Source organism: Panulirus ornatus, chromosome 2 (assembly GCF_036320965.1).
Source record: "Panulirus ornatus isolate Po-2019 chromosome 2, ASM3632096v1, whole genome shotgun sequence".
NCBI lineage: Eukaryota > Metazoa > Arthropoda > Malacostraca > Decapoda > Palinuridae > Panulirus > Panulirus ornatus.
Window position 1 is genome coordinate 20,005,448 of NC_092225.1, and position 26,542 is coordinate 20,031,989.

At 45.5% G+C, this 26,542-nt stretch overlaps 1 protein-coding gene across 2 annotated transcripts in view; it reads left to right on the plus strand.

Annotated features, from left to right (window-relative positions):
• Positions 1-1,640: 1,640 nt before the first annotated feature.
• The window catches only part of Prp6 (pre-mRNA processing factor 6), a 48,804-nt gene continuing 23,902 nt past the window's right edge, over positions 1,641-26,542 (plus strand). For both annotated transcript variants that reach the window (XM_071670759.1, XM_071670769.1), the window contains exon 1: positions 1,641-1,733. The gene's annotated coding sequence lies outside the window, so the exon portion shown is untranslated. The remainder of the gene's footprint in view (positions 1,734-26,542) is intronic.

Below are 26,542 nucleotides of genomic sequence, written 5' to 3' on the forward strand. Positions count from 1 at the left end.
TTAAAAGTGTCCATATTTGTGGCTGGAGTTTGAAAGGGAGAAAAGTATTTTCACTTCAAAATGAAGCTGTCAGGCGCAAGCCATATGAGGAACTGTTTCTCGTGCCTTTGGGAATTGGATTTGATACAACAGTCCTCAGAGAAATGTGTGAGAAAATCGAATTCAACTGACTTTAACTTACGTTAACTATGCAAGGAATACCCAGAGACACCGGTAGTGAGCCATGGCATTTTCGATGTACACAACCCTTCTCCCTTATCATCATTTTTTTTTTAGTTACCAAGATCAGTATAGTAACGGAACATTATTAAATAACCGTGTAAATGATAATCATCGAAATGCCAGACTGTAAACCCATTCATTTTTGAGAAACCTTAACTAATTTGTTGAAGAATACCTCGATCGACGTTATATTTATAGCCCAGGAACATAAGTGGAACACAACAAAGCCACAAGACACAGCTTTCCTCATGTGACTCTCGCCGAATTCCTGCTTAGTTATCAGGGAAATGTTATCATCTGTATCTCCCATCTCAAGTTTGTGTCTCGTTGATTGCAGTAATTCATGTTTTATGTTAAATGTTGAAAAATCCACTGATAATGCGGCGCAAGGTAAGTTAATAATTACCTTCAGTTTCACAAAAACTCGGGCGGTACTGGTTACTGAGACACTCTGGCAAAGTAATTACCCTCTCGTCTTGTTAAGAGCCCCAAACTTTCTTTGGCACTGGTCGCTTGTTCCCTCTCGCCCCGGCAGGAGGCACTTCCTCCTCCTCCTCCTCAGACAATGGGTTGCAAGAGTCGCGCTGATATGAATAAAGAAAAAAGATATATTTATGCTTTGATTATCTCGGCATCGCCAGCGATTAATATGTGACCTTAATGGCGAAACGAATCCATCCAAGATTAAAGGTTTTATACTGGGAACAAAATGATGTATGGTAACGATATAAGGCTCTGGTATCAGTTGAAGTGATTATCATTCTGTTAGGGAACGCTGGCGATATCGATATATATATATATATATATTATAGGAGAGGAAATGCTTGCATATATGTAATTGCCATGATCTAAGTCCTTATCAGAGTTAACGTTACTCATGTGGTGTAGGGTGGCCCCTCCGTAGGAGCACGGGAGGCTAGCGGAGGCGTGGAGTGAGGAGGGGTAGCGGTATCGATCCATCTGTTGTGATCATTTATCGTCGGTATCGACCGCCCCCCAGCCGCATGATGGCTTGACGGAACAGGAGGCTTTCAGTTTAAAGCTGACGGAAGGAAGTGTATTTAAGTTACTACTAATGTTTTCGAAATAAAGCAGGAAGTAAGAGAAGTATACATGAAAGTATGATAGTGTGATATACATCACATCACTAGTTATGTGTGCCTCCACAACGGACCTGGCCGTCTTGTGCGAGGGAGCCGTGGACGCGGCGCCGTTGGAGTGTAGCCCCTCCAAATCCAGATAAGATTAGAGATTACGAGTCTTTAATTTGAGGTGCTGCATAATACTGCTGCAGTGTAAGGTCATTATTGATCATTCATTTATTATTTTCCATGACTTGGAAGACATTTTATTTATATATTTTTCACTTCTTTGCGAGTGAATTTACGGATATTTGTATTATCATTTCTTATTTTCAGACGTGACTCTGATGGTGGAAAGTGGCCTGCTTGATCTGTTATTGTCTACAGTGCAACTCCCGTCTGACCGAGGTGTCCACCACAACTGCACAGGTATGATACACGTGCTTCATCTTTCCAGTGGTTATCAGCAATATATATATATATATATATATATATATATATATATATATATATATATATATATATATATTATCCCTGGGGATAGGGGAGAAAGAATACTTCCCACGTATTCCCTGCGTGTCGTAGAAGGCGACTAAAAGGGAAGGGAGCGGGTGGCTGGAAATCCTCCCCTCTCGTTTTTCTTTTTTTTTTTTTCCAAAAGAAGGAAGAGAGAAGGGGGTCAGGTGAGGACATTCCCTCAAAGGCCCAGTCCTCTGTTCTTAACGCTACCTCGCTATCGCGGGAAATGGCGAATAGTATGAAAAAAAAAAAAAAAAAATATATATATATATATATATATATATATATATATATATATATATATATATATATATATATATTGAAAATTTGTATCTAACACTCAAGTCGCTGTGAAGATGGGGGGGCCACTCTTGAATGAGGCTCAACTTGAAGAAATCAGCAGCAGCAGCCAAGGATCTTCCTGCTCCCGGACTCACAGATTCTAGACTTTGCATACGTGTTCTCTCATTTGAATAATCCGCAGATAACACAGTGGTACGGGTTTTGCACTGGTGGGCGGCGGGTAAGGGACCAGCCAAGGACTGGTGTAAGCACAGGAGGGACTGTGTGGCCTTCTTGCCTCTTACTTTGTACAATTTCTTCTTCATTCTATACGTATTGTAGGATCTATTGCTGCACCCTATTTCATGGGCTCCTCTGGTCTTAGTTATAATGTTTTGTAATTCATATTCAGCTGATCGAGAGCGAGCCTCTTTAATCCCTCATCATGCCCTACAAAGGGGATTCGGAATGTTGAATATGGTTGCATGAAGAGAAGGCAAAGAGATTACCATAGTTAAGATATTTATATGTTTCATAATGACGAATGGAAAGCTAGTATACCATAGTCTCATACAGGCAGGCATACCGCAGGAGATTTAAGGGGGAGTCATGGAAGCAACGAATCTTGTGCAAGTCGAATTCAGAGCTTGATGCTCCGACGGGTTTTCCGGATGAAAGTCTTTGTTTGGGATGACGTGATCTCGCCACAAACCCCATGTCTCGCTGTATATCACTGTAACCAGAGCTTAAGATAAGACCCATATGTACAGAGAACGGATTGTCATAATCCTTACGGGCTGTCATAGATCTCTACACCCAGAGAACTGGCTCTTGTAGCCTTTACACCGAGTGAACGGGCTGTCATAGGGTTTACACACCCAGAGAACAGGCTATCACAGCTCTAACACCCAGAGAAGGGGCTGTCATAAAAACCTACACCCCCAGAGAACGGGCTAAGATAAGGACCAATGCCAGACTTGGACCTGACGAATCTTGAACATGTAAACTATCGCGGGAGTTGTTCACGGTGATCTCTTCGTCAGTTAAATCTCCAGTGTGGCTGACAGCAGGCAGTGACGACCGTGGATCAGAGCCAGACTGTGATAGAAGAAATCCCTGTACCGGGACTGGGATACTCGGAGGAGGAAGAAAAACTGCTAGTGGTGTAGTTGTCGGAGCTGCCGGGTATGTGGTTCCTGCTGCAGCAGTAAATGTAGAGGTGACTTGACAGGGAGGGTCATGTTTTCTAGGAGTAGTAGTACATCGCAAACATATAGCAGGCAAGTGAATGTAGGTATATCAGATTGAGATGGCTATAGCAGTGCAGTTTGAACATGCAGCAGGGTGAAGGGTTTGTGTGGGATAGAGTGATTGGCAGAGATGTGGTATACAGAGGGCGGCGACGTGTTGTCTGTTAATTGAACCAGGATACATGAAGCAACCGGGATAAACCGCGGAAAGTGTGTGTGAGGGGAGGTTATGGACAGGAGGCTCCAGTGACGTGCTGCATGTGTGTCCTTTACTGAAGCGCTGCATCAGATGACAGTACAGGAAGCCGAAGTATGGATTGAGAGGCATAATGAGAGGGTATGCATGACATGCTATCTTGGTTAGGTTGTGCTTAAGTCACTACAAATACCCACAAGTTTGGGACTTTACTCTTGGCTCCTCTATATTCGCCTTATGACATATATATATATATATATATATATATATATATATATATATATATATATATATATATATATATATATATATATTTTTTTTTTTTTTTTTTTTTTTTTTTTGCTTTGTCGCTGTCTCCCGCGTTTGCGAGGTAGCGCAAGGAAACAGACGAAAGAAATGCCCCCCCCCCCCCATACACATGTACATACACACGTCCACACACGCAAATATACATACCTACACAGCTTTCCATGGTTTACCCCAGACGCTTCACATGCCTTGATTCAATCCACTGACAGCACGTCAACCCCTGTATACCACATGACTCCAATTCACTCTATTCCTTGCCCTCCTTTCACCCTCCTGCATGTTCAGGCCCCGATCACACAAAATCTTTTTCACTCCATCTTTCCACCTCCAATTTGGTCTCCCTCTTCTCCTCGTTCCCTCCACCTCCGACACATATATCCTCTTGGTCAATCTCTCCTCACTCATTCTCTCCATGTGCCCAAACCATTTCAAAACACCCTCTTCTGCTCTCTCAACCACGCTCTTTTTATTTCCACACATCTCTCTTACCCTTACGTTACTTACTCGATCAAACCACCTCACACCACACATTGTCCTCAAACATCTCATTTCCAGCACATCCATCCTCCTGCGCACATCTCTATCCATAGCCCACGCCTCGCAACCATACAACATTGTTGGAACCACTATTCCCTCAAACATACCCATTTTTGCTTTCCGAGATAATGTTCTCGACTTCCACACATTTTTCAAGGCTCCCAAAATTTTCGCCCCCTCCCCCACCCTATGATCCACTTCCGCTTCCATGGTTCCATCCGCTGACAGATCCACTCCCAGATATCTAAAACACTTCACTTCCTCCAGTTTTTCTCCATTCAAACTCACCTCCCAATTGACTTGACCCTCACCCCTACTGTACCTAATAACCTTGCTCTTGTTCACATTTACTCTCAACTTTCTTCTTCCACACACTTTACCAAACTCAGTCACCAGCTTCTGCAGTTTCTGCGTATATATATATATATATATATATATATATATATATATATATATATATATATATATATATATATATATATACATATATATATATATATATACATATATATATGTATATATATATATATATATATATATATATATATATATATATATATATATATATATATATATATATGTTATTATTATTGTTCTAACACTTAATCGCCGTCTCCCGCGTCAGCGAGGTAGCGCAAGGAAACTGACGAGAAATGGCCCAACCCACCCACGTACACATGTATATACATAAACGCCCATACACGCACATATACACACACATACATTTCAACGTATACATACATATACACAGATATATACATATATACACATGTGCGTATTCATACTTGCTGCCATTCGATATTTTGCTCTTTTTGATTAATTTCACAGAATCATATTTTCACTCATTTCTCAGCACTAACTGAAGCGACTCTGTCTAAAAAATATTCCGCTCAACGTATCATGTGTTCCTTTAACGTGTTACAAAATAAAGCTCTTCTTTCCGAAACACATCATCCAGGCAATTTATTCTTATATACGCCCTGATAACCTTCTCCCCACGTATTCACACCGTCTAGACCTTTATAGCACTGTCACTATCTCTCGTTTCGGTCCTCATGTGAAGTGTATTGTAACGTGCACCAACCGCCCACTCACTACCACTTGACTGTAGCCCGGTGCAGCGGAGTCTCCCTTCACCACACCGTCAATCAGCAGCCGCCGTGTCCACAGAACGTGTTATGCAAATATTGGAATGAACAACGTGCATTGTGTGGTGGTCCCAGTGGCGCATTCACACACACACACACACACCCTGCCGTCATCCCTGACGGTATCCACGAGTTGAAATAGAATTTAAAAAAAGAAATGGGGGAAAAAAAAGAATAGAGAAATCTGATTAGGGTCAGTTGTCGCGCCAGTAGAGTGAATAAATTGATTATCGGTTGATGGTTTTGTATGTTGTAAAGGAAACAGATGGTGAATTTAATTACTGCTGTGGCAAAGCGGTTGGCTGCCAGGGTTCGGTATGGATCAGGTGACATGTGGAGGCTGTTCCCACCACCACGACGGAGTCCTAACATTAAGATATAAAAGTTGGGGAATTGCTCGAGGGCAGGCAAAGAGTAATGTCTCGGAGGGAATACTTCGACACCCACCCCCTGCTGGCCACGTGTTCTCCCCTTCCTTACCCCCTGCTAGGCACGTGCCTCGCAGCGCGTGCATCACGTGTAAGGCTAGGGAGGACGAAGGGCCGGGAGTTCTATAGGGAAATCAAAATAATTTACGTTTTCTGGGGTTGACGTTTTGTTTGGCGTGCGTGAAGTGTCGTAGGGCGCCGCCAGAGGGACAGCGCCAACACTCACTAGTTCGTCCACTTGGAAGAACGAAGGAAATTAGCGCCATTTTTATGACTACTACGGTATGCTCCCTCCTAATGATTGATGGCAATTTTTCTGCTTTCCAATGTGTCGTTTTGTGTTTTCCATCTTCACAGAGAAGTGATGTAGTGAGTGCAGGTGTGATTGAGAGAGCCGACCAGGGTGTGGTGAGATGGTTCGTACGCATAAGAGGATGAGCTAAGAAAGGCTGGCTAAGAGGAACCGTGTCGACAGCGGAGAATGGAAGTAAGGAGGAATAGAATCGAGAGTGAGATGGAGGAATCAAGATGGAGATAGAAGGTTGGAGTGGGGGAGGCCTTGGAGTCTCGGGACCTGAACACTAGGGAGGGCGAGAGGCGTGCTGTGGTTACAATCAGGAGTGATTTGGTATATGGTGGGTGATGTACTGTCAATGGGCTGAAACAGGGCATATGAAGCGATCATAGTAAACCATGGTGTAGTCTGTAGGGCTTAACCGTGAGTCATGGGGAGGGGGGGAGGGGGGTAAGCAAAGCTGTATGGATGAGAGTCATGGGTTTCAAGATAAGGATGTGCGGAGGAGGGTGGATGTGTTGGAAATGAAATGTTTGACGATAGTTTGTGGTGTGAGGTAGTTTGATCGATTAAGTAATAAAAGGTAAGAGAGATGTGTTAAAATAAAGAGTGTGGTTGAGCTGAAGAGTGTGTGCTGAAATAGTCTGGACATATGGAGAGGATGAGCGAAGAGAGGTTACTTAGAGGCTGCGTGTCGCCAGTGTAGGGGAAGAGGAGGGAAACACTAAACTGGAGATGGAAGGATGGATCGAAAAATATTACGAGTGATTGGAGCTAGTACATACAGGAGGGTGAAAGGTTTGTACGGGATCGAGTGAATTAGAACGCTGTGACATATAGGGGTCGACGTGCTGCCAGTGAATTGAACCAAGGCATATAAAGTGGCTGAGAGAAGCCCATGGAAAGGTCTGTGGGACCTGGTTGTGGATAGTGGGCTGTGATTTCGGTGCATTGCACATTGCGCATGACTATTAGAGAATAAATGTGAGCGAGTGCGGCATGTTTTCATCTGTTCCTGGCGCTGCTTCACTAATGCTGGAAGCGGCGGGCAAGCATGAAAGAAAAAAGAAAAGACAAACAATTTCACCACTTTACGCCTAATCAAACCCGGTAGGTGGACAGCGTACCACTATAAGCCGATTCCTATGTGAACATTACATGTTCATCGATATGCGCATGAGTCGATTTCTCGCGTCCTCGGGAGTAGGATGTGAGCGGCGTGTCTCACCTTAATTAGCCCACAGCGGGTGGGCATGGTGACCCTGGGCTGCAGTAGCAGCTTGGGAAGGACAGGTTTAAGCTCTTCGGTAGCCCAGTGCTACGTTGACCCCCTACAACACTCTCTTGTCCTGGCTCGAATCGTTTGAACTGATTTACTTTCGAGTATTACACGTTCTGATATATATATATATATATATATATATATATATATATATATATATATATATATATATATATATATATATATATGTGTGTGTGTGTGTGTGTGTGTGTGTGTGTGTGTGTGTGTGTGTTATTCCGTGTGTGGCGGGCTGGTGATGTGGGTGAGTAGGTGCAGACAGTGTGAATTGTGTGCATGTGTGTATATGTGTGTGTCTGTGTGTGTATATATGTGTGTACGTTGGGATGTGTGGGTGTGTATGTTTGCGTGTGTGGACGTGTGTGTGTGTGCATGTGTGTGGGGGTGGGTTGGGCCATTTCTTTCGTCTGTTTCCTTGCGCTACCTCGCAGGGGCGGGAGACAGCGACAAAGCTTTGAAGAATGTATGTGAGAAATACTTAGAAAAGCAAATGGATTTGTATGTAGCATTTATGGATCTGGAGAAGGCATATGATAGAGTTGATAGAGATGCTCTGTGGAAGGTATTAAGAATATATGGTGTGGGAGGCAAGTTGTCAGAAGCAGTTAAAAGTTTTTATCGAGGATGTAAGGCATGTGTACGTGTAGGAAGAGAGGAAAGTGATTGGTTCTCAGTGAATGTAGGTTTGCGGCAGGGGTGTGTGATGTCTCCATGGTTGTTTAATTTGTTTATGGATGGGGTGGTTAGGGAGATGAATGCAAGAGTTTTGGAAAGAGGGGCAAGTATGAAGTCTGTTGGGGATGAGAGAGCTTAGGAAGTGAGTCAGTTGTTGTTCGCTGATGATACAGCGCTGGTGGCTGACTCATGTGAGAAACTGCAGAAGCTGGTGGCTGAGTTTGGTAAAGTGTGTGAAAGAAGAAAGTTAAGAGTAAATGTGAATAAGAGCAAGGTTATTAGGTACAGTAGGGTTGAGGGTCAAGTCAATTGGGAGGCAAGTTTGAATGGAGAAAAACTGGAGAAAGTAAAGTGTTTTAGATATCTGGGAGTGGATCTGGCAGCGGATGGAACCATGGAAGCGGAAGTGGATCATAGGGTGGGGGAGGGGGCGAAAATCCTGGGAGCCTTGAAGAATGTGTGGACGTCGAGAACATTATCTCGGAAAGCAAAAATGGATATGTTTGAAGGAATAGTCGTTCCAACAATGTTGTATGGTTGCGAGGCGTGGGCTATGGATAGAGTTGTGCGCAGGAGGATGGATGTGCTGGAAATGAGATGTTTGAGGACAATGTGTGGTGTGAGGTGGTTTGATCGAGTAAGTAACGTAAGGGTAAGAGAGATGTGTGGAAATAAAAAGAGCGTGGTTGAGAGAGCAGAAGAGGGTGTTTTGAAATGGTTTGGGCACATGGAGAGAATGAGTGAGGAAAGATTGACCAAGAGGATATATGTGTCGGAGGTGGAGGGAACGAGAAGTGGGAGACCAATTGGAGGTGGAAAGATGGAGTGAAAAAGATTTTGTGTGATCGGGGCCTGAACATGCAGGAGGGTGAAAGGAGGGCAAGGAATAGAGTGAATTGGATCGATGTGGTATACCGGGGTTGACGTGCTGTCAGTGGATTGAATCAGGGCATGTGAAGCGTCTGGGGTAAACCATGGAAAGCTGTGTAGGTATGTATATTTGCGTGTGTGGACGTATGTATATACATGTGTATGGGGGTGGGTTGGGCCATTTCTTTCGTCTGTTTCCTTGCGCTACCTCGCAAACGCGGGAGACAGCGACAAAGCAAAAAAAAAAAGAAAAAAAAAAAAAAAATATATATATATATATATATATATATATATATATATATATATATATATATATATATATATATATTTTTTTTTTTTTTTTTTTATTATACTTTGTCGCTGTCTCCCGCGTGTGTGTGTGTGTGTGTGTGTGTGTGTGTGTGTGTGTGTGTGCCTTGGGGGGAATTCTCATTTGGCTCTTTCCATTGTTATTTTTTTCTTTTTTTTTTTAGTGATACATGAAGGGAGGATTTCCAGCCCCCCTGCCCTTGTTCTCGCTCCTCTTAGTCGCCTTTTACGACAAGCAGGTGATAACGTGGGCAGTATTCTCTCTGCCCTGTCCTCAGGGATGAATACTCGCACTCATCTCGTCATCTGGATCAGTTTGAGTATTATCGCAGCCCAAGAACATCATCTGTGGCCATGAGGAGCTATCTCATTGAGGACCCAGCAGTACTGAAGAAGGCCAATGTTGTCCATCTGTTCAAGTGTAGTACCGGAGACTGTGCGCTCCGTTCTAATGATAACAATTACATTGGTCACACAACAACGACACTGTCAAAGACCAATCCAGGCCGTCATGCCCCAGAGGTCGCACCGTCGTGCCCAAAGGGGTTAAAAATTCTATTGATAATTCACCGTAAAGCCATAGTGGGTTACTGTGATGTTGCTGATGAGATCGAGTGGATCTAGTCCTGGCCAGCCGTATAGTAAGTAAGGAACCAACGTCACTGGCCAGGCTGGCCAGACTGCGAGAGGAGCGTGGGACGGACCAGCAGGCCAGGGACGCCGCCTTCCGGACCGCCTGCCACATTAGGCCATTCATCCGGGCAGGAAATCAGCGTGAAGCTATTGAATGATGATGCGGCCCCAGACCCGACACTGACCCCTGCTGCTTTTGTTGCCGCTGTCAGCCCGCCACTGCCTCCGCCGTCCCTCTAACCCCGTGGGTACTGGGAAGCGGTGATCATATCCAATGCCACGGTGCCACTGACCCTTCGGCTACTTCTTTCCATTACAAAAAGCGGAAGCAATGGTAATTATCGACGGTGCTAACCCTGTGCTACTTCTACCACCCATCCCCCTCTCTCATCTCCACGACTACCACAATCGCCACACTGTGACTACAGATGTGAGGTTATGTAGAAGAATGTTCCTTGATGTTGCAGTGAATAATGAGACATGTTTGTCTTGGGTAACGTTGAGTTTAAACAGGCACATAATTGGTACACTGAGCACGACTGAACAGCCCTCGAGCACGACGCGTACGACCCTTAGGTATGATGGCCTGGCTCTCGACCTTAGCTGAAGGGTCAGATAAGATGCCGGGCCATCAAACACAAAGGTCGTATCTTCGTGCTCAAATGCTTAAACACAGACAAATTTCTTTACACTGTGGATTTTGTGTCGTGAGGACAAGATGTGTGGTGAACTCACAGTACAGGGTGCTCGACAATTTGGCCGATCGCCGTGCTTGATGGTCAGTGTCAGCCTGCACTAAACAGTTTTGTGTACCACTCCATCACGAGAGACTGGAGCTGCTTAAGGATGACCTGTTCATGATTTTTGAGTGTTTTTCTTCGTGTTGTTTATCATTTACTAAACATGGGTGGACTGTGTTGACACAGTAAGATGATTGGTGCTCTTATATTGTTTTCCAGTGTAACAGCTGTCCAGGTCTTGGGGAAGTGGTGTCATAGGCCTTGCTTTGAAGTGAGGCTGTAGGGCAAGTACATGAGAAGGACCGAAAACAGGAGACCTGTAGGTCCATGACGGGGTTATGTGTGGTCATAATTTCATGTGTGGTACAAACAGATTGGTTAAAGCCGATGTGTGGTATTCGCCAGAACATTTCTGAAATGTAAGAAAGTATGTTGTTTGAAGGCACATTCATCTTGAGGTTATTTTGATACTTTCTTTGCAAGATTTTCGCTTGTGGAAACAGGTGCGTCGCCTACCGGAAGTGGGGGTATATAAGGGGTGTCACTCAAGCGCGAAAACACTTGAAAAAGTTGTTCTAAAGATGAGGCTGTAGTAAAGATAACATTTTCATTAAAATGGGTGTGTGGTGGACCGAAGGGTATTAATGTTTTTATCTGCAGTTTGTGGGGTTAATGTAGCACAAAATATATTCTGCCACAGATGGTACGATGTTTTACTATTTCTGTCATGCTAAGTTGCTGACCGTCAGAATGTGCTCAGTAACTGAGGTGGCATCTGGGAGAGAGGCTGTCATCTCAGTACCTCAGGTGGTAGCTAGGAGAGGCGGTGTCCTCGTTTGCTATATATATTTTCGCTGGCCACAGTCACAGCCTAGATCAGTTATATAAACAATACCTACATATACCGCAGAAAAAAGATAAAACTACATATTTATTTTTTTCCGGGAGGGATCATTAGTTCCCGAGTGTTTTGTAATAACAAGAAGAGCTGCAGTACACTGCGTTTAACACGACCAGTAGCAATGAACCAGAGGTACGGTGCACCTGGGTCTGTTGTGCGCCAGCAGATATATTCGCTGATTGGTTGGGATTACCTGATATTTTACGGGTTCATCACATCCTATCACCGCTAACGGTACTCGGGGATCGATGCCTTTCATTTTAATGCATAGTTTATGACTAGTGTGTCCCTGTGTGGTGATGGTGGTGGGTAGATTTGGTGATGTGTACGTAGTGGTGGTGGGGGTGATGACGAGTGTGTGTGTGTGTGTGATGATGGTGGTGACGACCAATGCATGTCTTGTGTGGAGGTGATGGTGAGAAGACTTGGTGGTGTGCAGTGGCGGTGATGGTGGTTGGATGGTGAGTGTAGTAGTTCTTCTTCGGTGTATGTAGCAATGGTATTGGTAGTTGCTTTGGTGTTATTGGTAGTCTGTGCATGGTGGGTGTTGTATAGGTGACTCTAACGTTCATAATGGTGTTATGGTAGTCTGGTGGTTACAGTAACCAGCGATTGTGGTGTGGTATGGTTGTGTTATAATGGTTGTGTTGTAGGTTCGTGGCACTCATGGGCAGGAGTGGTGGAGGTATTTTGCTGGTGGCTGTGGTACATATTTTTGGTGGTGGCTGATGTGGCGTGGAGGGGTGGTAGTTGTAATGGTTGAGGTATATGGTAGATGGTTGAGGTATATGGTAGATGGTTGAGGATGGTAGTTGTTTGGTTGAGGTATATGTGTATGTGGTTGATTAGGTGTGTGAATAGTAGTGGTTGGGTTTCCATAAGTCAGCACATTCTTGTGGTCATTGATTTATCAATACAAGTTAATCTGTGTTTAAAATTTCACGACGGAAAGCTTTCTTTTTTTCTTTTATTGTCGTAAATCGGTGATGATATGACCCTTGGGTATGATGGCTTGGTCCTCTGGCTTGATCGTTGAGGGTCGGGTTAAAGACCAGGACGCTGTACCCAGGGGTCGTGCTGTAGTGCTCAGTTTAAGAAATATATGAAAAAAAGAAAATTCTTAAGCGTTGGTCCATGTCCTCGCTCAAGATATCCAGACTCCGCTTGTCTGCTGTCAGCGAGCGACAGACACCCAACGAAACTCGACATTTTACGCTTTATGAGTTTCGTTTTTCAGTTTCAAAAGGTAAGAAAGAGTTTTAACAATACCAATACTCTCCATCTGTTATACAAGTCGAGATTGTGAACCCACACGTTAGGGACGTCCAAATTATGCCTTAAAATTCTACTGGACAGTTCTACTGTGGTGGCTTCATGTTATATGAATCCCCAACACAGGTCAGGGTCGGTTTGCTCAGACATTGTGTTATTACTGGTGTGGGATGAATGCTTGGCTAACACTGTCTCTTATAGTTAGGGATTGGAAAGAAACGTTTGCTAAATTGTCTTTTTGTTGTCTGTAAGAGTTGGTGGCGAACTACGTTGGGTTCTCGAAGAAAATCCAGCAATACGTTAAGATTGTTCAGCCTACTTCAGTTGCTGAGTTATTTCTGCAGTTGTGCACAGTCGGTCGATAGGTGTTTAGAAGACAGTACTTGATAGGAAAATGTGGTTATAAATGATACTGGTTCATAATTTGAGGATTTGTATCATGAAATTGTTTGTGCAAGCTGCCATAAGCCGTTTTTCCACGTCAGATGCACCGGGATACATGAGGCATATGTTGGATCGTACTTGAACAGACGTCGCACATGGAACAGGTAGAGGTATATTTGTACCATCACACGACTGGCTGAGCTGAAAGCCTAGTTGTTACAACTTGTAGTTTGACGTTTGATAATTGCATAAAATCAGATTCCGTTGTGTACACCAGGGGCTTTCAAACATTTTGAAGCTAGGGGACCTTCTGTTTCTATGGAAATAGCTTTTCGAACCCTATCAAACATCAGCGAAAGCCAGTTTGACAACCTTTGCTCCACACCAGCTGAGACATCCATGGTTCTGTAGTCCTGGGGTCGTCGACGGCCCAAACCTTAGTTATGGCAAGATAAAAATACCTAAATATTATGTTTACGGAGGTTATTGTGTTATTAGGTCCCCCCTCATAGGAACGAGAGACTTTTGGTCTTCTTTTAATCTTTTCTCTGTTCTTCCAATCAAACCTGGCTGCTAATCTCTATTTTTTGTTTTCACGCTAATCTTGGAATTTAGTGGGTTTGTTCCTATGTACGTCATGTCCAAACCTCACCTTTCCTACAGAGGGGACAAACTACAATGCCCTCTGAGTGTGCGTATGTTCCACATGACACTGAACGTACTGTCCTGCCTATCAGAAAATTCACCTTTTATGACCTCACACGTACGTTTTATCCTTCTTGGAAATACTTGAGAATCTATATTAACCACATATCCCTTCAATCAAAGCTTTCTCTGGTTATTTTCTAAACCTTGTGACGTATTCATCATTCTGATAGGAGTTCAGTTGGTGCAGGAGCCTGAAAGTTACAAGAAGTCTGAGGCGTTGGCTTGGCACCTAAGCCTTTTCTGTGTGCTAAAAGTTGTTAGACTTGAGAGATGACCCGCACTGGTTACTTGTAAGTCTGGGTATCTTCTGAAGTAGGATTCTGAGGACCATATAGCTAACTACGTCATGGGCAGCCCCTTTGCTGGGGAAACTACTTGTAACAAGCATAGTTTGTCTCTAGGTCATTGGCTAGGTCGTCATATCCAAAGGTCGTACAGTTGTGCTTAAGGATTGTACCGCACTGTTCAGGGAGTTCATCCTCTTGCAGGACAGGTTATCCACACATCAACAACAACAACAACAGAAATCCTTACCCGCTAAAGTCTTTCCTCAATCCTGACCGTGACGTCAGCGACGAAGGAGACTGCTTCCCTTCGCAGCCGCCAGGGGAACACCCCTTACAATATTACGAAATTTTCCCCTTCTTCAGGGGAGAGCTGGACCATCACTTGCCTCTCCCCCTGGCTGTGATTTTCATTAATGTATCAGTATTTCATGGGGAGATCCGCTAATGCCCAGCCCAGAATGAAGACGCAGCCGGGGAGACAATAATGATTGGAAGTTTAGTACCAGTCCTGTGTATATCCATCATAAAGTGCGTTTCATTTACTATGTGTGTGTGTGTTCTCGAACCAAAACTAAAGGTAATTGTTTGGGAAGTGAAAGCCTTCTTGCTGTCCCTCATGGTGTTGTTTTGTTTCACTTCAGCAAAGCTACTGGGTTAGCCATTACATTTAAGGCGCCGATCCTCATTCTCAATTCCCTAAATTTTCGATCTTTTTCTGGCCCTGTTTATGAAACGCGTAGGTTATCCTAACAGATGCGAACTCTTTTTCATCATCAGGTTCTTCACCTATTCAGTGAATCCTCGATTTGGACTTAAGCGTGTTACTGGAACCTTTGGCGCTGGAGAGAAGAAAGAATTGTGTATCTTCTCTTCATTGTTATCATACAGGTTTAGCTCAGTAACTGGAAATATACGTTCTTTTCCTGTAATTTTGTTGTAGACGTCTTTTACAGATTACATCTTAAGTCAGTGACTAACGGGATATGTAATCGTTCACGGAGGGAGGTTCGTCAGCATCACCAGAGGGGCCGTTGTGGACCAGCATAACAAAACCCAGTCGAGGAGATGGCTATCCCTGGCAGGGTCAGGCAGACCCATTTCGGAGAGGTTAATGTTACTGCTTTTTTTTTTTTTTTTTTTACTGTTAACGCCAGCCGCCCGCCTCGCCTCGCTGGAGATGTTACATTCCGGAGAATATCTGGGGGTTTTTTTCGCGTCCTCAAGTTACCATTTAGCCTGTGTGTTGGTGAAACACACATGTACATGTTTGTACCATAATATTTTTCCTTTGTCTTGCGGCCTCTGCTCATTCACACACACACACACGAACTTCCGTAGTGCCGTCATTAGCGTGGCCATCGTGCTCGAGGATTGTACCGTCGTGCTGAAGCGTCGTCTTAACGCCGTACTCAAGGATCATACTGTCGTGCTCAAGGGCCATACCTTCGAGTTCAAGGATCATACTCTCATGTTCAGTGGATTAAGGTATAAGTAGAAGAAGAAATGAGGACAGATTAAAACTATATAAAGATATGACATTCTGTTCACCGTGGGCACGGCATGGGATGGTTGACATTGTTGTGGTATTAAGTAGATGAGGTGGCTGTGATGTCGAGTGTGACATGTTGGCTTTTGGCAGAGCGAATTAAAGAAGTGGTATTTAAAGGAGTAGTTTGGTGGTGATGACGTAAGGGGTGCTTTTGCCTTGTCTGACGTGGTTATGGAGTGGATGGCTTCATCATGGCATGTTGTGTGCGTGCGTGGTCTTAAGGTTTAGTGTGTGGCGTGGATGCGCGAGGTGGATGGCGTCGGTTATGGCGCGGGTTGAGTGGCTTCGGGCGTGAGCATAGTTGCAGTGACTGGGAGGGCGCGCACGCTACTAACGAGCTGAGGGCGCGTGTGGAGGCGTGGCACCACGTGCCTCAGCGGGCGTGTGGGGCTTTGTGACCCTGTAATCCTTCACTAATTGGAAAAATCCAGTCGGGTACAGATGGGCGGAGGAGGAGAGCCTGTACAATGGGGCCAATCGATCCAATATTCATGCGCTTCCCTGGCCGTGTCTTGCCCTCTCCTCCCTGCCCTGGGTGAGTGACGGGAACATTTCCTACAGACACCTCGGGGTCTTCACGTCTCCCATCGTCTCTGTATCACGAGAAGACTCGGTGTTCCTTAATCTCTTGAGGACAATGGTATCATCCTGAAGGGCCATGTAACTCGGCCTGGCCTTTGACTTCAAGGCTGATGTCAAAGTCTATCCGATCACACCCGTGGGCGGGTAACGCCGTGCTCAAAGATCACACTCTCTCGTGCTCAAGGATCGTACCCTCGTGCTCATGGGTCGTAATCTCGTGCTCAAGGATGGTAACCTCGTGGTCAAGGGGATAAGGTAACAAATACCCGATAAGGACAGCGTAAAATATAAAGATAACAAAGTTTTAACACCTCATGGCTTCCTAACGTTCGTGGTACACCAGACACGGAACAGATTAGTCCTGAGGCCAGGGTCTTCAGGAGGTGAAGTTACCATTAACAAGATCCCCTCACCCACATAACCTACCATCCGCCCCAACCCCTTCCCCAGCCTAATTCGCTGGCACCCTCATCATCATTTCCCTTCATCCAATTGTCGACTTTACGGCACTTGGATTTCGAAATTTTGTTGCCAAATCTTGGCTTTCATGGACGTTGTGAGGATGATTAAGAAGTTTGATTGCGAGGATTTCCGAAGGTAATGTGTGTTGTCTAGAGGTCCATCCGGGAGACTTTGTGTTTAATGTCATTATTCGTCCGTCCCAAATTTGCAGAAGCAGGACGTCTCGCGACAGCTGATATAAAAAGAAAATTGCTCACACGCACTAAGGATCTCATAATAGGTAATTAACATTCTTAAGGCACAAGTCAATCTGTGGTCGTTATTGACATCAGGGATAAATTTCTTCATGACTAACGATGGTCATTGTGATTATTAGATTGTTACGCCTTTACGAAAGTAACTTATCAAGTCTTCTCAAAGAAGAAAGTTATCTAGAAGAATGGAACATGAGGACGTTTTCCTACACGCCATACCATTGTTGTAGATTTAGAATTCCTCCTCCTCGAAGTCTCCTTGATCAAGCTTCGTCTTTTCACATTAGTTTTATTGTGATTTAGTCCCCAGTGACTGTAGCCTTCGACGTTTAAAAGAATATGAAAAGAGTTGTAGAAACACGTAGGGTTAGATTTAGTATTAGAAAAGATGAAAACTTCAGAACATAGAGATTATAAAACGTACGAATAGATCAGTAGTGGCAACAAGTGAAGAGATGGTGGCATGGCACCAACCGCTGCAGCTGGGGACCAGACACACGTACAAACACACCCTCAGCAGCTAGAACCAGACAGATGCAAACAAAACCCCGACAGCTGGGCAACACACACACACACACACACACACACACACACACACACACACACACACACACACACAAAAGGGGCCAGACCAATATAAACCTCTCCCCCAGCCTCACCTCACATTCTACAGGAAGCCGTCCACATAGTGGCCACAAACTATTCAAGGCGTCCTGGAGGACAAGCCTTTTCCTGGGAAAATTAGTGTGTTCTCCTGACGGAGTAGGAGACATCATCCTGCCCAGTCCGCTTCTCCAGATCCTCTTCATGTTAACGTAATGCAGGCAGGACTGCAGATCCTTGGTAGATGTAATAAGTTTCTAGTTATTTTTATCATTATTATTATTATTATTATTATTATTATTATTATTATTATTGTTGTTGTTGTTGTTGTTATTATTATTATTATCATTATTATTGTTGTTGTTATATATATATATATATATATATATATATATATATATATATATATATATATATATATATATGTATGTATATTATTTTTTATTATACTTTGTCGCTGTCTCTCGCGTTAGCGAGGTAGCGCAAGGAAACAGACGAAAGAATGGCACGCATTCCCCGCGTGTCGTGAAAGGCGACTATAGGGGACGAGAGCGGAGGGTTAAAAACCCTCCCCTCCTTGTATTTTAACTTTCTAAATGGGGAAGCAGAATCTATATATATATATATATATATATATATATATATATATATATATATATATATATATATATATATATTTTTTTTTTTTTTTTTTTTTTTTTTTTTTTGCTTTGTCGCTGTGTATGTATATATATCCCTGGGGATAGGGTAGAAAGAATACTTCCCACGTATTCCCTGCGTGTCGTAGAAGGCGACTAAAAGGGGAGGGAGCGGGTGGCTGAAAATCCTCTCTTGTTTTCTTTTTTAATTTTCCAAAAGAAGGAACAGAGAAGGGGGTCAGGTGAGGATATTCCCTCTAAGGCCCAGTTCTCTGTTCTTAACGCTACCTCGCTAACGCGGGAAATGGCAAACAGTATGAATAAAAAATATATATATGGGTATATTGCATGGCATGATAGCGCAAGTTGTGTATTATACAATTTATTACGAATCCAATGGGTTAATGATATATATTATTTTCAAGTGGTTGCCGTAGATGATGATGATCTAATACGGTCAGATGTGTCATCGTTCGGTATAATGCCGGTGCGAGGCAACACAGAATGAATCAGGCTGTCTTAGGAACTCCAGTTCTTTCTGCGGTAAAGAATCCGCTCAAGGTGTGGTTTGAGAAGCCGAGTCTCGTGGGCGAAGATGACGTGTGGCGGAGCAAGGGAAGGGACAGAGAACAGCGCACGAGGGATGGTCATCAGCAACGTGTATTGTGGGTAATAATGGATGCACTCACTCCCCCTTCCCTTGTCTGACCTTGTACTATCCACTGCTCTCACCACCCTGTGAGCGCACTCACTAGGATGTACCGTCGTGCTCTAGGATGTACCGTCGTGCTCTAGGATGTACCGTCGTGCTCTAGGATGTACCGTCGTGCTCTAGGATGTACCGTCGTGCTCTAGGATGTACCGTCGTGCTCTAGGATGTACCGTCGTGCTCTAGGATGTACCGTCGTGCTCTAGGATGTACCGTCGTGCTCTAGGATGTACCGTCGTGCTCTAGGATGTACCGTCGTGCTCTAGGATGTACCGTCGTGCTCTAGGATGTACCGTCGTGCTCTAGGATGTACCGTCGTGCTCTAGGATGTACCGTCGTGCTCTAGGATGTACCGTCGTGCTCTAGGATGTACCGTCGTGCTCTAGGATGTACCGTCGTGCTCTAGGATGTACCGTCGTGCTCTAGGATGTACCGTCGTGCTCTAGGATGTACCGTCGTGCTCTAGGATGTACCGTCGTGCTCTAGGATGTACCGTCGTGCTCTAGGATGTACCGTCGTGCTCTAGGATGTACCGTCGTGCTCTAGGATGTACCGTCGTGCTCTAGGATGTACCGTCGTGCTCTAGGATGTACCGTCGTGCTCTAGGATGTACCGTCGTGCTCTAGGATGTACCGTCGTGCTCTAGGATGTACCGTCGTGCTCTAGGATGTACCGTCGTGCTCTAGGATGTACCGTCGTGCTCTAGGATGTACCGTCGTGCTCTAGGATGTACCGTCGTGCTCTAGGATGTACCGTCGTGCTCTAGGATGTACCGTCGTGCTCTAGGATGTACCGTCGTGCTCTAGGATGTACCGTCGTGCTCTAGGATGTACCGTCGTGCTCTAGGATGTACCGTCGTGCTCTAGGATGTACCGTCGTGCTCTAGGATGTACCGTCGTGCTCTAGGATGTACCGTCGTGCTCTAGGATGTACCGTCGTGCTCTAGGATGTACCGTCGTGCTCTAGGATGTACCGTCGTGCTCTAGGATGTACCGTCGTGCTCTAGGATGTACCGTCGTGCTCTAGGATGTACCGTCGTGCTCTAGGATGTACCGTCGTGCTCTAGGATGTACCGTCGTGCTCTAGGATGTACCGTCGTGCTCTAGGATGTACCGTCGTGCTCTAGGATGTACCGTCGTGCTCTAGGATGTACCGTCGTGCTCTAGGATGTACCGTCGTGCTCTAGGATGTACCGTCGTGCTCTAGGATGTACCGTCGTGCTCTAGGATGTACCGTCGTGCTCTAGGATGTACCGTCGTGCTCTAGGATGTACCGTCGTGCTCTAGGATGTACCGTCGTGCTCTAGGATGTACCGTCGTGCTCTAGGATGTACCGTCGTGCTCTAGGATGTACCGTCGTGCTCTAGGATGTACCGTCGTGCTCTAGGATGTACCGTCGTGCTCTAGGATGTACCGTCGTGCTCTAGGATGTACCGTCGTGCTCTAGGATGTACCGTCGTGCTCTAGGATGTACCGTCGTGCTCTAGGATGTACCGTCGTGCTCTAGGATGTACCGTCGTGCTCTAGGATGTACCGTCGTGCTCTAGGATGTACCGTCGTGCTCTAGGATGTACCGTCGTGCTCTAGGATGTACCGTCGTGCTCTAGGATGTACCGTCGTGCTCTAGGATGTACCGTCGTGCTCTAGGATGTACCGTCGTGCTCTAGGATGTACCGTCGTGCTCTAGGATGTACCGTCGTGCTCTAGGATGTACCGTCGTGCTCTAGGATGTACCGTCGTGCTCTAGGATGTACCGTCGTGCTCTAGGATGTACCGTCGTGCTCTAGGATGTACCGTCGTGCTCTAGGATGTACCGTCGTGCTCTAGGATGTACCGTCGTGCTCTAGGATGTACCGTCGTGCTCTAGGATGTACCGTCGTGCTCTAGGATGTACCGTCGTGCTCTAGGATGTACCGTCGTGCTCTAGGATGTACCGTCGTGCTCTAGGATGTACCGTCGTGCTCTAGGATGTACCGTCGTGCTCTAGGATGTACCGTCGTGCTCTAGGATGTACCGTCGTGCTCTAGGATGTACCGTCGTGCTCTAGGATGTACCGTCGTGCTCTAGGATGTACCGTCGTGCTCTAGGATGTACCGTCGTGCTCTAGGATGTACCGTCGTGCTCTAGGATGTACCGTCGTGCTCTAGGATGTACCGTCGTGCTCTAGGATGTACCGTCGTGCTCTAGGATGTACCGTCGTGCTCTAGGATGTACCGTCGTGCTCTAGGATGTACCGTCGTGCTCTAGGATGTACCGTCGTGCTCTAGGATGTACCGTCGTGCTCTAGGATGTACCGTCGTGCTCTAGGATGTACCGTCGTGCTCTAGGATGTACCGTCGTGCTCTAGGATGTACCGTCGTGCTCTAGGATGTACCGTCGTGCTCTAGGATGTACCGTCGTGCTCTAGGATGTACCGTCGTGCTCTAGGATGTACCGTCGTGCTCTAGGATGTACCGTCGTGCTCTAGGATGTACCGTCGTGCTCTAGGATGTACCGTCGTGCTCTAGGATGTACCGTCGTGCTCTAGGATGTACCGTCGTGCTCTAGGATGTACCGTCGTGCTCTAGGATGTACCGTCGTGCTCTAGGATGTACCGTCGTGCTCTAGGATGTACCGTCGTGCTCTAGGATGTACCGTCGTGCTCTAGGATGTACCGTCGTGCTCTAGGATGTACCGTCGTGCTCTAGGATGTACCGTCGTGCTCTAGGATGTACCGTCGTGCTCTAGGATGTACCGTCGTGCTCTAGGATGTACCGTCGTGCTCTAGGATGTACCGTCGTGCTCTAGGATGTACCGTCGTGCTCTAGGATGTACCGTCGTGCTCTAGGATGTACCGTCGTGCTCTAGGATGTACCGTCGTGCTCTAGGATGTACCGTCGTGCTCTAGGATGTACCGTCGTGCTCTAGGATGTACCGTCGTGCTCTAGGATGTACCGTCGTGCTCTAGGATGTACCGTCGTGCTCTAGGATGTACCGTCGTGCTCTAGGATGTACCGTCGTGCTCTAGGATGTACCGTCGTGCTCTAGGATGTACCGTCGTGCTCTAGGATGTACCGTCGTGCTCTAGGATGTACCGTCGTGCTCTAGGATGTACCGTCGTGCTCTAGGATGTACCGTCGTGCTCTAGGATGTACCGTCGTGCTCTAGGATGTACCGTCGTGCTCTAGGATGTACCGTCGTGCTCTAGGATGTACCGTCGTGCTCTAGGATGTACCGTCGTGCTCTAGGATGTACCGTCGTGCTCTAGGATGTACCGTCGTGCTCTAGGATGTACCGTCGTGCTCTAGGATGTACCGTCGTGCTCTAGGATGTACCGTCGTGCTCTAGGATGTACCGTCGTGCTCTAGGATGTACCGTCGTGCTCTAGGATGTACCGTCGTGCTCTAGGATGTACCGTCGTGCTCTAGGATGTACCGTCGTGCTCTAGGATGTACCGTCGTGCTCTAGGATGTACCGTCGTGCTCTAGGATGTACCGTCGTGCTCTAGGATGTACCGTCGTGCTCTAGGATGTACCGTCGTGCTCTAGGATGTACCGTCGTGCTCTAGGATGTACCGTCGTGCTCTAGGATGTACCGTCGTGCTCTAGGATGTACCGTCGTGCTCTAGGATGTACCGTCGTGCTCTAGGATGTACCGTCGTGCTCTAGGATGTACCGTCGTGCTCTAGGATGTACCGTCGTGCTCTAGGATGTACCGTCGTGCTCTAGGATGTACCGTCGTGCTCTAGGATGTACCGTCGTGCTCTAGGATGTACCGTCGTGCTCTAGGATGTACCGTCGTGCTCTAGGATGTACCGTCGTGCTCTAGGATGTACCGTCGTGCTCTAGGATGTACCGTCGTGCTCTAGGATGTACCGTCGTGCTCTAGGATGTACCGTCGTGCTCTAGGATGTACCGTCGTGCTCTAGGATGTACCGTCGTGCTCTAGGATGTACCGTCGTGCTCTAGGATGTACCGTCGTGCTCTAGGATGTACCGTCGTGCTCTAGGATGTACCGTCGTGCTCTAGGATGTACCGTCGTGCTCTAGGATGTACCGTCGTGCTCTAGGATGTACCGTCGTGCTCTAGGATGTACCGTCGTGCTCTAGGATGTACCGTCGTGCTCTAGGATGTACCGTCGTGCTCTAGGATGTACCGTCGTGCTCTAGGATGTACCGTCGTGCTCTAGGATGTACCGTCGTGCTCTAGGATGTACCGTCGTGCTCTAGGATGTACCGTCGTGCTCTAGGATGTACCGTCGTGCTCTAGGATGTACCGTCGTGCTCTAGGATGTACCGTCGTGCTCTAGGATGTACCGTCGTGCTCTAGGATGTACCGTCGTGCTCTAGGATGTACCGTCGTGCTCTAGGATGTACCGTCGTGCTCTAGGATGTACCGTCGTGCTCTAGGATGTACCGTCGTGCTCTAGGGTGGTATACCGTCGTGCTCTAGGATGTACCGTCGTGCTCTAGGATGTACCGTCGTGCTCTAGGATGTACCGTCGTGCTCTAGGGTGTACCGTCGTGCTTTAGGATGTACCATCATGCTCTAGGATTGTACCGTCTTGCTCTGGGATGTACCATCGTGCTCTAGGGTTGTACCGTCGTGCTCTAGGTTGTTCCGTCGTGCTCTAAGGTTGTGCCGCCGGAAAGAACAGGTTTAAGAGGAAAATTGTAGTACCTGTAGGGTTGGCATCAAACCAAAGGCTTCTCAAAAAAAAAAAAAAAAGTACAGCATCAGAAACAATTGTGCGTTCCTGGGCGATACGTTGTGGGAATGTAGGAGTCGACCGTAGACCACAACGTACTTTTTAGATGGACATTTTCGTCACAAATCTGTTTACACGTTATGTATAGTGGAGTGTTGTTGGTTTTATGAGTTACTATCAGATTTGTGGAACTCTGTATATAAAGGAATTGTCCAGTAATCCAAGCCAGAGATGCGTTGAAACTGGGAATATCCAGCTTCCCCACCCGCATTCCCCTAAAACACACACACACACACACACACACACACACACACACACACTGCACATGACCTAATACAAGAGGAAACAGTAGGAGAACTTACAGGGTGCGATAGGAAGTGAAAATATACAATGTAGACATGAATAGGAGGATGAGGCGAGGGTGAATAAAGGGGTGAGTGAGTATTCAAAATGATATAGTGTGGGTAGGTGACAGGGTCAGGTTCATGGAACAAAGGAGGATAGAACGAGGAAGAGAACAATAGCTTGCTGAGCGGCGCAGGCAACATTTAAAAACATGGTCGATATTATCTAATGGCTTGACAAGTGGAGAAAAAGGATACGTAATACCTAAAATTGAAGTGAAATAAGTGGGGTACAAATTAAAATTAAAGATACAGATCACTGAGGATAAAGGACTTTGTAGCAGTCGGATACAAAGACCGCCAAATGGTAGTAGAATAACGGAATATAACAGAGATCAGCACGGTATATGAAAGGACATGTGAAGGATAAGGTCAGACAGCGAGAGACCACATGGTCCATGACGAGGATATCTGCTGTTCATGATCATATTTGTGGTAGACACAGGATAGTGAAACAGAAGGCATCTCCCCATACACCATCGATAAAGCATCAGTAACTCCAGTACGTACCAGCAAGGGATGAAGAGAATGGTTTAGGGGTGAAGGTGGTATACGTGGCGAGGATATGTGTGTGTGTGTGGAGAGGATGGGTGCTAAAGCCGAGCTGGCGGTAGCAGTGTTACCGGAGAGCTTTGGGAATCCCTGGGTCCAGGTGGGTCAAAAGCCTCCTGACTCAGGATGGTGTGAATGAGTATCCAGAAGTGTTCTCTCCGGACGAAGATAAGTGATGCTGGTGATACACAGTAGACACAGCTGTATGAACGCAGTATACGCCATTATCGGTGAACAGGAAAAGTCACTAGCAGCCATATATGCATGGTGCCCGTGTGTCCAATATAACCTATCCAGCTAGAAAGTACAACTTCCTATTTTGGATGTTTTATACCTGGGTTCCCTGCCATGGGCACGTTGTTACGTGTATGTTAGCACCTGTCATGCGTACAGTGTATTGTTTGGTGATCCGATCATATTATTGCTAGGGGTAGGAGAGCGGACCGGCCGGGGTGTAGGCAGCCTCACACTCTGTGATCCAATGACAAGGACCTAAACCTTACCCTGTGGCACCTCTTACAGACTTATTACACACGCTCCTCTCAAACATTTTTTTTTTCTATGAATCATCATACAGCTGTTCTTTCCGTTTTATACCTTGTGCTCAAAGTGTGGTCTAATGTAGTGAATATTCCAGTATTAGTGCTAATAAATACTGTTTACTAAATATGTATAAATTCCATCTTTCTTAATACTCCCAGTTAGTAGCCAGCATCCAGATACTGCCCATTGCTTTAGCGTGAATACAGTAACACATTAATTCTTATCCTGTTTTAGCCACAGACTTTTACCCTCGCCACATAGATATTTACTTTCACTGATTTACTAAACTAACATAAGGAATTATTTTTTCTTCCTGTGTGCAGTCCAACATGACGGGAGGATACTTTCATACACTCTCGGTATCTCTATACGAGCAAGGGAAGACTGGTGAATGCATCCAACGTATTGCTATGCTCGGGAGAGGCACCCACCCCGTGCAAGGAAGAGAAAGATGGATCCATCATATATATATATATATATATATATATATATATATATATATATATATATATATATATATATATATGTATATATATATATTTCTTTTTTTCTTTTAAACTATTCGCCATTTTACGCGTTAGCGAGGTAGCGTTAAGAACAGAGGACTGGGCCTTTTTTGGAATATCCTCACCTGGCCCCCTCTGTTCCTTCTTTTGGAAAATTAAAAAAAAAAAAAAACGAGAGGGGAAGATTTCCAGCCCCCCGCTCCCTCCCCTTTTAGTCGCCTTCTACGACACGCAGGGAATACGTGGGAAGTATTCTTAATCCCCTATCCCCAGGGATATATATATATATATATATATATATATATATATATATATATATATATATATATATATATATATATATACTCAACAAACTTATACCTCTGTAATTTGAGCACTCACTCTTATCCCCTGTATTGTTGTGACTGTATTGTTGACTGGTTGGTAAGGTTATTTAATGTATGTATGACTCATGGTGAGGTGCCTGAGGATTGGCGGAATGCGTGCATAGTGCCATTGTACAAAGGCAAAGGGGATAAGAGTGAGTGCTCAAATTACAGAGGTATAAGTTTGTTGAGTATTCCTGGCAAATTATATGGGAGGGTATTGATTGAGAGGGTGAAGGCATGTACAGAGCATCAGATTGGGGAAGAGCAGTGTGGTTTCAGAAGTGGTAGAGGATGTGTGGATCAGGTGTTTGCTTTAAAGAATGTATGTGAGATATACTTA